Here is an 11,762-nt window from a genome sequence, read left to right as displayed (position 1 = left end):
AGTGCACAAGCACTGAAATGCGCTTACTGCAGTGAGTGGGTTCACGTAGTATGTCAAAAGTATGCATGCAAACGACTATCCATTTATGAAGAGCCAACGGCTGGGCTTTCCATGACTGTGTAGCCAATGTGTTCTACCTGCAGATGAGGTCTTTGCTTGTGAAGGAAGCAGAGTCACAAAGGAGGTGGAAGATGAGGTAGTTGGGCCTATTTTTCAGGCTATCTTTGATGCTTCAAACAGACTGGAGGCTCTAGAGACCAAGATCTCATCACCCATGGCTGTCATCCAAGACCAGGCCAAGTCATCTGCGGATGTTGTTCGGGGATCTCTCGTGAGGGATATAAAGGAGTGCTCAAGGCCAGAAAAAATGGCCATCCGTAGTCAACAGGTACTGAGCGCAAAACCTAAAAGCGGTGCTGGCGCTCCAACGAGTCAAATGGGACCAGATGACATCAAAGTGTTGAAATCAAGAAAAATAAGTCGTCTTATTCTGAAAGAGTTGAAAATCTACTCCATTTACCGCATTTCCTCTCTGTTCCTACTGTTTGCCGACGATTATATTGAGTCTGGGGAGACATTTTTGAACTGGAGGGGTTGGATAATACCTTCATTGACCCCTGCATTAACACAGGCTCTTTCTTACAAAAAAAAAAAAAATAAATAAATACATAAATAAAAGTCGTTTGAAGTTAGTAAGAAATAAAGTACAAAAGGAGGTTCTCGTGGTGAAAGTATCATCAATATCCCACTAACAGGCTGGTCTGTTTACTCCTTAAGAGGTGAGAGTGAAATTAATCGATGTATAAACATGAACCCTTGATCCAGTGACGTCATATTTAGTTTATTCTTGGTATATTAGGAATGTTTTATTCAACTCTGAAGATCCCCCTCCAAGTGAAGGGTTTATTCAAGGCTACAGCTAACCCCTTAAATCCAGAATGTTTCTCCAAAACTAACAAAAATCCTGTGGAAATAGCAGAAATTTAGTTAAAACACACACACACACACACACACACACACACACACACACACACACACACACACACCTAGGCAATGCATAACCCCTAAAGCACGAAAAATCTGTCCAAAGCCGAATCAGATCGTCTAAACATTTCAGGAACATAATGTAAAATGCATCAATGTTTTATATCTCACTCCCATCGACAATCTGGCCCATCAGATTCGAAAAGAATCTCCTTGAGGTTGAATAAAATCTCTCAGAACATTTAGGAATATAATGAATAAATATGTCAACGATTAATGCCTCCAATCTCCAAGGCTGGGTCGTGTACTCGCTGTGGCCGGGGCAAGGAGAGGGTGACAATGAGACCCGACTGAAGCTCCGACTAGGAGATGATTCGAATCCCGTGACGCCTTCAGCCCTGCCCGCCTTCACCCTGTGCTTCTGGTTCCGGGCAATAACTTTCCTAGACGCCAGTACCCTCGTCAGCTACGCCATTTCAGATGACAATGACGACTGCATCAGAATCAGTGAGTTTTTGATAGTGTCTAGGAAATGCATCCATTTACTCTGATTTTTTGAAGCATAAAGACATGGAATTGTCTAGTAAGTCAGGACTGTTTTAAAGGCATTGATTTTACTCCTGGATGGTAGGTGGTGCCGACCATCATCCACTCATTTGATGTAGTGCTGCCTACTTCTTCTTGCACCTTTATCATTATTTTTCTTTGTCTTCCCTCCTCTCTTCCTACTTCTCCCATCTGTCCTGTCTCATTTTAGTACTCTTCTTTCCTTTTCAGGTGGCTTTATATTAAGTAAGAAACCTAATGGTTTCCTGTAAGCCAGGAAACCATTTACAACTTTGGGTGATAACCATATTACCAACCCATACGTGTTCCATATGTGTCAACCAGTGGGTTGGCAGAGGGTTAGTACCCCTCCCAGTAAATCAACTAACTCAAAGACAAACGGCCACCCCTTACAAGATTATAGCGTCTGGCTATAGATAGATAGAGAGACAGAGAGATAGATTTTACTTCTTTTTGTTTTTTGCTGCCATAGACACAGCTTTTTTTTCTTACCAGATAATATTATACAGCTGATCAACATCCTTACATTGAAGGAAATTTATCTTGCATCCATCAATACTTTCGTTGTTTTGAACACATTTAGTGAGTACAACGTTCAGACTAACTTAAGCATGAATAGTAGCATCAAAAGGTTAATAGCAAAGCGATATCAATCATCTGTGGCTGTTCACACTTACACTTTTTGCAGAACGAATTGAACTAAACTGACTGTGAATTACATTATCAGGATTCCTTCTATATACAACACTAAGTGGACAGTAATGTATTTTGTAGTGCTAAGAAAGTTTTTTTTCTATTTTCAGGACTAAATGCTCAGGAATTGTCCATTAAGTACCGTGGAAAACTTTTGGATGTGACACAAGAACTCTTAAGCGTCACACCGCTGCGTTGGCACTCACTCTGCCTGGTGGTGGAGCCAGACGGATGGGCAGTGTGGGTGGACGAGGAAGCTGTTAAACTGCAGGAGACCCTTTCGCCTCTCCCACTCACCGGTCTCATGGTCCTAGGGCAAGACCAGGTGCAGTAATCGTAAACTTTCTTGAGCCGCAGTTATATATAAGATTGCTTGTTTGTACCCTAATATTACACTGCTACCTAGAACTTCACAACAAAACTAGAGAAAAATAAATAGTACGAGGAAAGGGCTACTTTTATCCGTACTCATATACTAGAGTTAATAATACAGTAAAAAGTATGCAGACAGATTTTTTTTTCTTGTCCAGACACATTTAGCTACCAGATACTTCACACTCAAACTAAAGTGAATAATGAAACAATTTTCCCCTAAACTGTATTATTTTTTTAACTTGATATTGTCTTCTCGTTTTCCGTTTCTATTCCAATGTTAGTTATAAATCTTTGCTTTGAATTGTTGCCACACGCTCCAATAATAATTAAAACTAAAATTATTTGTTTCTCGTACACACTGGCTTAGACCCTTTATGATTACTACCCCAGGATGAGGTGGACGGAGGGTACACCAAAGAGCAGTCCTTCGTGGGGCAGATGACGGGCCTCACCTTGTGGCAGACGGCCCTCACCACACAACAACTCCTAAGCTGGGCCACGTGCATTCTGCCTGACACCCCACCCTTGTTGTCCTGGAATAATCACCAAGTCATCCCCCAAAATAACACTGGTGGCATTACGATACAGCCTGAAGGACCATGTAGTAAGGAAAACGAGGTTAAGAGGAACATATTTTTATTCACTTTAAGACTGGTCCCCAATGACGCAAACGCATACCTCGACAAGTACGGATTAGATTTCATTATTCCTAAGAATGACGAGGATGTCAATGTTATATCATCTCTTATCACAGCAAATAAAGAGCATTGTGAAGTCAAAGTTAAGAATGAATATGGCGCCTGGATAGGTATTGCATATGACAGTCAAAACGACATCTTTACTGACTTCCATGGCAAAACACTTTCGTACGAAGAGATCGACGAGAGAGTAGAAGAGAAAAGGTGGAAGCCAAACTTAATACAAACTAACAAAGGCCAGTGGATTCAAGTCCAAAGTGAACTGAAGCAATGCTTCATAGGAAGACAACGAAATAAGCTTTCGGTTTTTCGATTACGGGGGCTAGAAGAGGAGAATTTCGAACTCCTCTCTACTGCAGCGCTATCGTTTGTCCTGGCGTCGGACCTGGGCAATGGCATATATCTCCATGGTTTCAAGGACCTGCACATCAGGAAACGTGAGAATTACCTATGGTGTCTTTCAGGGGTTCAGCTGGAATCAGGAATTTGCATCACAACCATAGGTCCCCCGATAGGACGGCAAATATGGAACATACGCCCATTAAACCAAGACATTTCAACCTCATCCACTCTTACCCTTACCCTCAGCAAGTGTTCGGACGAAGAGTACACGTGCTCGGATGCTGCCTGTATAGACCTACGAAGACTGTGCAACAGGAAGTTTGACTGTAATGATAGATCGGACGAAATCTCTTGCGCCACGGCCAAAATACCTGACGGGTACCTCCATAATTATCCTCCGTCCGAACCACTTCCCCTTCTTGCAGAGATAAATATACTTAGGATCACGAAGTTTGACCTTCTGAGCATGATCTTTCACGTCAACCTCAAGATGACGCTGTACTGGTTTGACTCCTGGGTAACCTTCTTTCACCTTGGGCACGTAACCAGAAGCAAAGTTGTAACAGCAGACTCTGAAGGGGTTAGTAACACGTCTTATGCGCACCAGTTTGTCCACCTTAACCTGGCTGAAATTTCATCGTTTTGCAGAGTATTTCCAGCAACTCAGTGACGTAATAGACAATATAATGGTTCCATATCCCTTCCATGGAACTTTCTTATGACTAGCACCATATGTTAATCTTTTCCTACAGTTCAACATTTAAGTTGGAGAGATGGCAATTTTAGACTAAGTTAGACATAACATTCTTAGAGCAGACTCCAATGCATTCGTTAATATACATAGTATGGTCTATCCCGATTGAAAGCCACTTACCACAGCATGACGTAAACTATAATTAATCCTCTCAACCCGACGATGTCGTTGTAAATTCATTCTTTGTAGCTCCAGATATTTTTCTTCAACTAGGAAAGGCAGCGGCCCTTGGAGAGTATAGATACACTCATCATTAACCCCTTCGTTACCAAAGTGCTCTCCTAAGGTAAATAATATCGTCTGGTAGTAGTAAAAACATGCTTGAAATATGTCACTGCGGTAAAGGAAGTAAAATGAATAAATCTAATGTTAGACTCCGGGAGTTTCAAAAAAGCTCTTGATGGAGAGGCTAGCCTTTTTCAATATATACGCACGCTGTTGACAGTTTCTTCTTTTTGTGCTCTTTCTTTTCTTATTTTCTGGCTCCTTCCTGAAGAGGGAAAAAGATAAATTTTCACACAGGAAGCTGATAAATTTCCCTCTCAACTTTCCAAGCCTTCAGATTGATTATGTCTTTTACACGTTATTCATGCAACCTCCGGACTATATTATTCAGCTTAGGATAGACTTGTCATACAGTCAGTATTACCTTCTGTAACTCCTTCACTACCAGGCTGCTCTCCGAAGGTAAACAACATAGTCAGGAGGTAGCAAGAATGGACTAAAATAAATAAATAAATAAATAAGACGTCCTGGTAGTGAACGGGGAAGGTGGTCGTGAGATTAGCCCATATGCTGTTCCTGACTGTTAATAAACCTCTTCCATTCAAGAACCCGGATTTTGTATTCGTGCCATTATGGACATTTCATTCAGCTCAGAGCAGTATTTTCGAAATGGGGGAGTTAAAAAGCTCCTTCATTAATCCCTTCTACAATATAAATTAGTTTGCAATCCTACTACGGATTTTTAAAGTCATGATACCTCCAAATCATTTTATTCAACTGAAGGAGATTTTTTTTTTTTTTTTTGCATTAGTGGAATAAACCGAAAAAAATGTCCTCGGGTTGAAGAGTTATAGTTTCCCTATCATTGACATTTTTTTCTGCCCAGTGGAAGATGTTTAGCTTAGACAAGGAAATCGGTAAGAGTGGAAATGCGAAAAAAATAAAAATCGATTTAGGTCAGTTGACATAAACCATAGCAGTATGAAAATAAAAATCCCTATAAATTTTCTTTTGGTCTGCAATAATGTTTCAGGTGTGGCGTCCTGAAGTGACAGTGATCAACAACCTAGAAGGAGGAGATGTGTTGTATGAGCTGGAGGTGGAGAGGCGAGGGAGAGGAAAGCCGACAGAAAAGGGTAAGTTGGGTAGCTCGTTTGTTTCTCTCTCTCTCTCTCTCTCTCTCTCTGGTACCTTTGTCAACATATCGAGCCCACAACTAGAAGATCCTGCATTCGATTCTCAGGCCAGTAAACTCTTGGACAAAGGCCTTAGAAAGTATTAGTTGTCTGCCTTACTCACTCTCTTGCAGTCGATAGGCACTGATCTAAGCCTTATTCTTCTTCTTCCTGCCAGGCTTCATGTACGCCGGCTCAGAGAATCCCTTGGTGGCGACGGTGACGGTGAAGTCTAACATTTACTGTGATTATAAGCTGCACTGGTACCCCTGGGACGAGCAGCACTGTTACATCAAGCTCAAGGTGGGTGCTGGGAGATGTAGTGTGATAGTGGTGGTAGTTGTAGTGTATTGGTGGTGTTAGCTGTAGTGTAGTCGCTGTGGTAGTACTGTGGTTGCGTGGTAGCTGTGATGGTAGTTGTAGAGTAGTGAGGTGGGCGTTGTAGTGTAGTAGTTGTGGCAGTAGTTGTGTGGTAATGGTGGTAGTAGTTGTAGTGGCAGTAGTTGCAATGTAGTGGATAAGGTAGCAATTGTAGGTGAGTTTGGAGGTCAGCCTAAATTTCTGAAAAAAGTAATGCTATACTCCGCGCCGGCCACCTTGTCCACAGATTTCCTAACAGTTACTCCAGTTGCTGTGAGGTAGTTCAGTTTTTCTCCTCTTGATGAAGCGGTGATATGTCTTACTCTCTTTATGTTCATATTTATTCGCAAATTTGGTTGAGAGGGTGCGGCTGTACGGAAAAGTTGGATGGCGCGGAGTATAACTGCCGTATTAGTAGTATTAACTTAATAAGAGTAGTGCTACTGGTAGTAACATCCTATGGTTCCCAGTCTTTTAAACGCCATGTGTCGGGGCATAAGGAAATAAACGGTTTTTGAATTTTACCTTCCCTTTGTTCATGGTTCTTTGGAATGGGTAAATCTTACAGACTCTCGTCTAGAGTTCAGTCTTAATTAATAATTTTCTTTGCCGAAATCGAGCAGCTTTTAATTTCATTTCTTATAATAATCAATTGGCTCAGTGATAATATACTAAAAGAACCGTGTAAATAGCATTATCTTTTTTTACCATCCATCCATTCATCATCCAATCCTATGTTTCCCCCTGAGGAGCGTAGGAGCCCGGGGCTAGGCAAGTTGGTCCTGATATTTAAGATGAGAGTGACCAACCTCACTCATCCCTTAGTGGCATTACGTGAACAATAAAACCCAACCACTCCCTGGATATAAACCTACACAGGCTCAGTCCGATTGGAGCGCCTTAATTACCCACTAAACCACCAGGAACAATACATTCATTCGATCTGTAATGGGTCCACAGGTATCCAACGTTGGAGACAGAGGTCTGAAAGTGAACGAATCTTCGCGAGTGGAGCTGTGTCCATCGCTGCTGGAGGACTACAGGGTGGTGGAGTGTGGGCTGGAGCAGGTGACCCAACCCAACGACACACTCTGGCTCCACCTTCACCTGGCACGACGCTATGAGTACCATCTTTGGACCACCTTCCTCCCTACGTCACTGCTCCTCATCCTAGGGTGAGTCTTGATTAATTTTGGGCTTGCTAAGTCCATTCAGTTTTATTAAAGGGTTGGTGGTGTCGCGAGACATCCACTCACTCTATGTACTGCTGCCTTCAGATGAACTTAAACTGTATAACGAAACAGTTTTCTGTAACCTTAGAAACCATTTATTACGCAGGGTTTCTAGAGAAGGGGAAGAAGTTGCATGGGGCCTTCATAGATTTGGAGAAAGTATATGACAGGGTTGATAGACAAGGAGTGTGGAAAATATTAAGGATAAATGGAGTGAATGGGAAATTGTTAAATACCGTGAAGAGTATGTATGAGGGTGCTAAGGCTGCAGTGCGCGTGGACTGTGAACTGAGTGAATTTTTCTATCTGGATCACTCTCATCTTAAATTTACTCTCATCTTAAATTCACTCTCATCTTAAATGTGGGGACCAACTGCCTAGCCCCGGGCTCCTACGCTCCTCATGGGGCAATATAGGATTGGATGATGGATAAATGGATGGATGGATGAATGTTTGATTGAAACTCTAACTTTTGGACGTGAAGCTTGAACCTTGTTGGAAGGACACTAGTCAAGAGTGAAAGCAGTGGAAATGAGTCATTTGTGAGGAACATGTGGAGTTACATGGAGAGACAGACTGACAAATGAGGAAATCAAGGAGCGTTGTGATGTGGATGTGGATGTGGATGTGATAGAAAGAGTTAGGAGAAATACACTGAGGTGGTTTGGTCATGTGGAGAGGATGGAGAGCAAGAGACTAACGAGGAGAGTGTATGCGAGTGAGGTGGAGGAGGGGAGAGGGAGGGGGAGGTCGAGGATGAGATGGAGGGATGGAGTGGAGAGGTATATGAGAGTGGTCGGGTGTGAGCTGGGAGCAAGGCAGTGAAGTGGCATTGGATAGGGAGACATGGAGGCAATTTGTCTGTGGCCACCTCTTAAGGGATTGAGGCGTCTGGCGATAGAGAGATAGATTGTACTCATATGACAAAAAAATGGTCTAGCGATCCAGTATCAGTTGGATATTCCTTACAGAGCTTTTAATCCAAAGTATTGCTCACATAATGCCACTCACGGACAATCAACTGCACTAGTTATCTGAACAGAGCAGCCTAGATCGGGGCTCCTACGTCACTAATGGGGCAATGGTGATTTAGGTGAGGAGAGGATTTATTTATATATGCATTATTTATGTGTTTCTTTATTATTATGTCTGATTTCTGGCCAGTTACGGAACACTGCTGCTGCCTGCTCAGTCCTTCAACGAGAGAGGTACGATGAGCCTCACAACCCTGCTGGTGTTCATCTCCCTGTACACGGAGACCAGCAACTCCCTCCCCAGCACCGCCTACCTCAAGCACATCGACGTGTGGTTCGTCTTCAGCCTCACTTACTTGTCCTTCATCATCAGCGTTCATCTGGCCACCTTCCCCACCAGTCCACAGTCCAACAAAACGACAACTTTTACCGGTCGTCGGATCCGATGTCGTCCGGTGTCCCTTAGTTGTGCCCGTCCCTCCACCGGACCCAAAGATGCGGAGGAACGACACGTCATCGAATCCAAGGATGAGGAAGGCAGACCCACTGCCCCTGAAAGGAACCTAAAGGCCGCTAGACTTATTCTGGCCCCTGTTTTCTTCTTGTTTGTGTTCTGCTATGGAATTATGATAATATATTCCAAATAAAACCTGGACATCTTTCCCGTCAGTCGACGTCTTTGAAAACTTTCATCGTATCCGGTTTCCGTCGTCGTCACACCATTGTACCATCTGTCGCTCTCCATTGTCTAAGGTAATCTAGAACGACAAATTCATAGACCCAACGATTAGACAGAAATATCCACCACCCGTAAGATTAACCAAAAGAATGTTAGACCCTTTCGGGTTCCTGCTTTCCTCTTGTTTGTGCACTGTCATGGAATAATGATAATACACTCAAAGTAGTCAATGGTCAGGCCATATTCCAACTACCAGGACGGCTTTCCGTCTCGTAGGATTTTTATTCATTTATTTAATTATTTTATTTTCTTTTTGCGAGGAAGAAGGAACTTAAGCCCAGGAGCCTGCAAATTGTTCCCTCAAAGGAAAAAAAGAAATGATAACAGAGAGCTAAAGTCAAGATCCGTTCATTTCGAGATGACACACTGCGTTTGAAAGACTAGAGATCATAGGCAGTAGGAAATACAGACAGAGTGAGACAGTTCCAGAGTTGACCTGTTGCATACATGAAAGACTGGGAGTAACGCATTTATCAACTATTCATCATGTATTCATCAACTATTAGTACAGGAAAGTAGCTAAGCACTGATTCATGGCCCTTATGCTTGTTAAACAGTTGCATAGTAGTACAGTATATATCAACGATATTAAGGTAAACGAAATCGATGTATAATCTGTTACTCTTTCTACTGTTATATCGTTTAATTTAGGCATGATCACTAGTCAGTAACACTTTTACTCATGTGCAGGTTTTGAATGGATGGAGATAGATTCAGACAAGTTTCATGATTATTGTTTTGTGCAGATGGTTTCTGTACAACACTTGTAAGATCTAGACTGTACAAAATGGATTACAGCAATGTAATGCACATCACAGATGTGATACTTTACTGAGCATATTGTGTCGCACCTTTCAGTTGCATTGTGTTGTTTATTTCATGCTCTTTAGCACACAATTCTAAAACTCTATTTACATACTATAGTTTGATTTATGGGAATAATACCCGACGTATTTGGGTAATAGTTGGAATGTATTTATTAAATATAAATATAAATAAAAACACCTGCAGTAAAGTATATATAGACCTTCAATTTCTTTCATTTAATTCTATGATACCTTTTTTTCATCTCTATATATGAGCTTTATTTTACCATAATGCAGCTCTACATTACCCTTCTAAAGCACTCTATATCAGGCAATGTATTCTGGTAGGACCGTTCACCACTTTTGGATGCAGAAGCATCTTTGAGAACTGCTCGGTCAGTCATTCCCACGGTAAGGATTTTCAGTCTAACGCAGCGCCATATGGTGTTTCACTTCAGTAAAGCTCCATTTGGTCCTGCATCTGTCTGGGGTTTCTGCACCTTGCGTGTGTGTGTGTGTGTGTGTGTGTGTGTGTGTGTGTCCGACGCTGGGCATAGGCTTCACAGCCTACCCCCAAGGCCCAGTAGTCCTCCTACATTCCATACACCTCTATATGTCACCACTTCGGCGCTAACACCCACCGTCCATATTGAATACATGCTAGGGCCATATCATTTAGGCCTGGTGTATTGGTATTAGCGGGGATATTTTTACGACATGTCGGCGGGTCGTCTGGTAGATCAGTCAAATCTGCTCTTTATGAAATTCATATCCTTAAACTGTTCCCCGACCCAACCAGGATTCAAACCTGGGTCCATTAGGACTGCAGGCCGCCTCTCTACCGGTTCAGCCACTGCCATTTGGTTTACCCACCTTTACTCTGAGCAGTGTCTGCAGCCTTCAGCCTGTTCTCAAGACTCAGCAACCCATCATTTTTCTTCCAGTCTAAAGACGATTACAGTATTTCGAAGTGTAGCAGATTGATGCAGGCTTCTTTAACCCCTCCAGTGCGAAAGGTCTTTCCAGAGCTGAATATAATGGCCTGAAAGTACTGCAACAAATGATCAAAGGCGTCATCTTACAACAACAAAAGTGTTAACGCCTTCTTGGGCTGAATATTCTAATATATGAAGAATATTCTTTTTTCTGAGAGCATGTATGCAAATCCGAGTCGGATAGTGAATAACGGAACACATTTAACCCTTAATCACCGTGGCCTTTTTTTTACGCTTCAGTCACCCTTCCACCACATGATTTTACAGAGCGATTGGAACTACATTGATGGAGGGATGAAATAAAGCAAATTCAAATTTAACCTTTCCATTTCGAATGCCTCCCCCAAGCTGAATAAAAACACAACATTTGTCGTCATGATATTGAAAATGTTAACTATAAGAAGCGGTTGGCCTTCACGTTATGGTGCAAAGCCTCACACCTTCATGTAAAGCCTCACAGGAGAGAAGAAATCACGGCAGAGAGGCAAAGTTTATATTTTTTCCCATTGATTTACTGGAAAAAAATGGGTAAAAAAACATACTTTGCTTCTCTACCGCGATTTCTTCTCTCCTGTGAGGCTTTACCCCAGGACTAACTTGCCTAGCCCCAGGCCCCTACGCTCCTTATGGGGCAATGTAGGATTGGATGATGGATGGATGGATGTGTTATTGCAAAAAATTGTCGCCAAAATTGGAGCCTTGTTTTTTCCTTATCGATCTCTGTTTTATGATAAACCCACAGGTCTCTGTCTCTGCCTGTCTGTCTGTCTGCCTCTGTCTGTCTCTCTCACTTTCTCTCTCTCTCTCTCTCTCTCTCTCTCACACACACACACACACACACAC

This window comes from Coenobita brevimanus, chromosome 54 (genome assembly GCF_032717465.1).
Source record: "Coenobita brevimanus isolate Jiangsu-jjx chromosome 54, ASM3271746v2, whole genome shotgun sequence".
NCBI classification, from domain to species: domain Eukaryota; kingdom Metazoa; phylum Arthropoda; class Malacostraca; order Decapoda; family Coenobitidae; genus Coenobita; species Coenobita brevimanus.
This window is presented reverse-complemented; position numbering follows the sequence as displayed.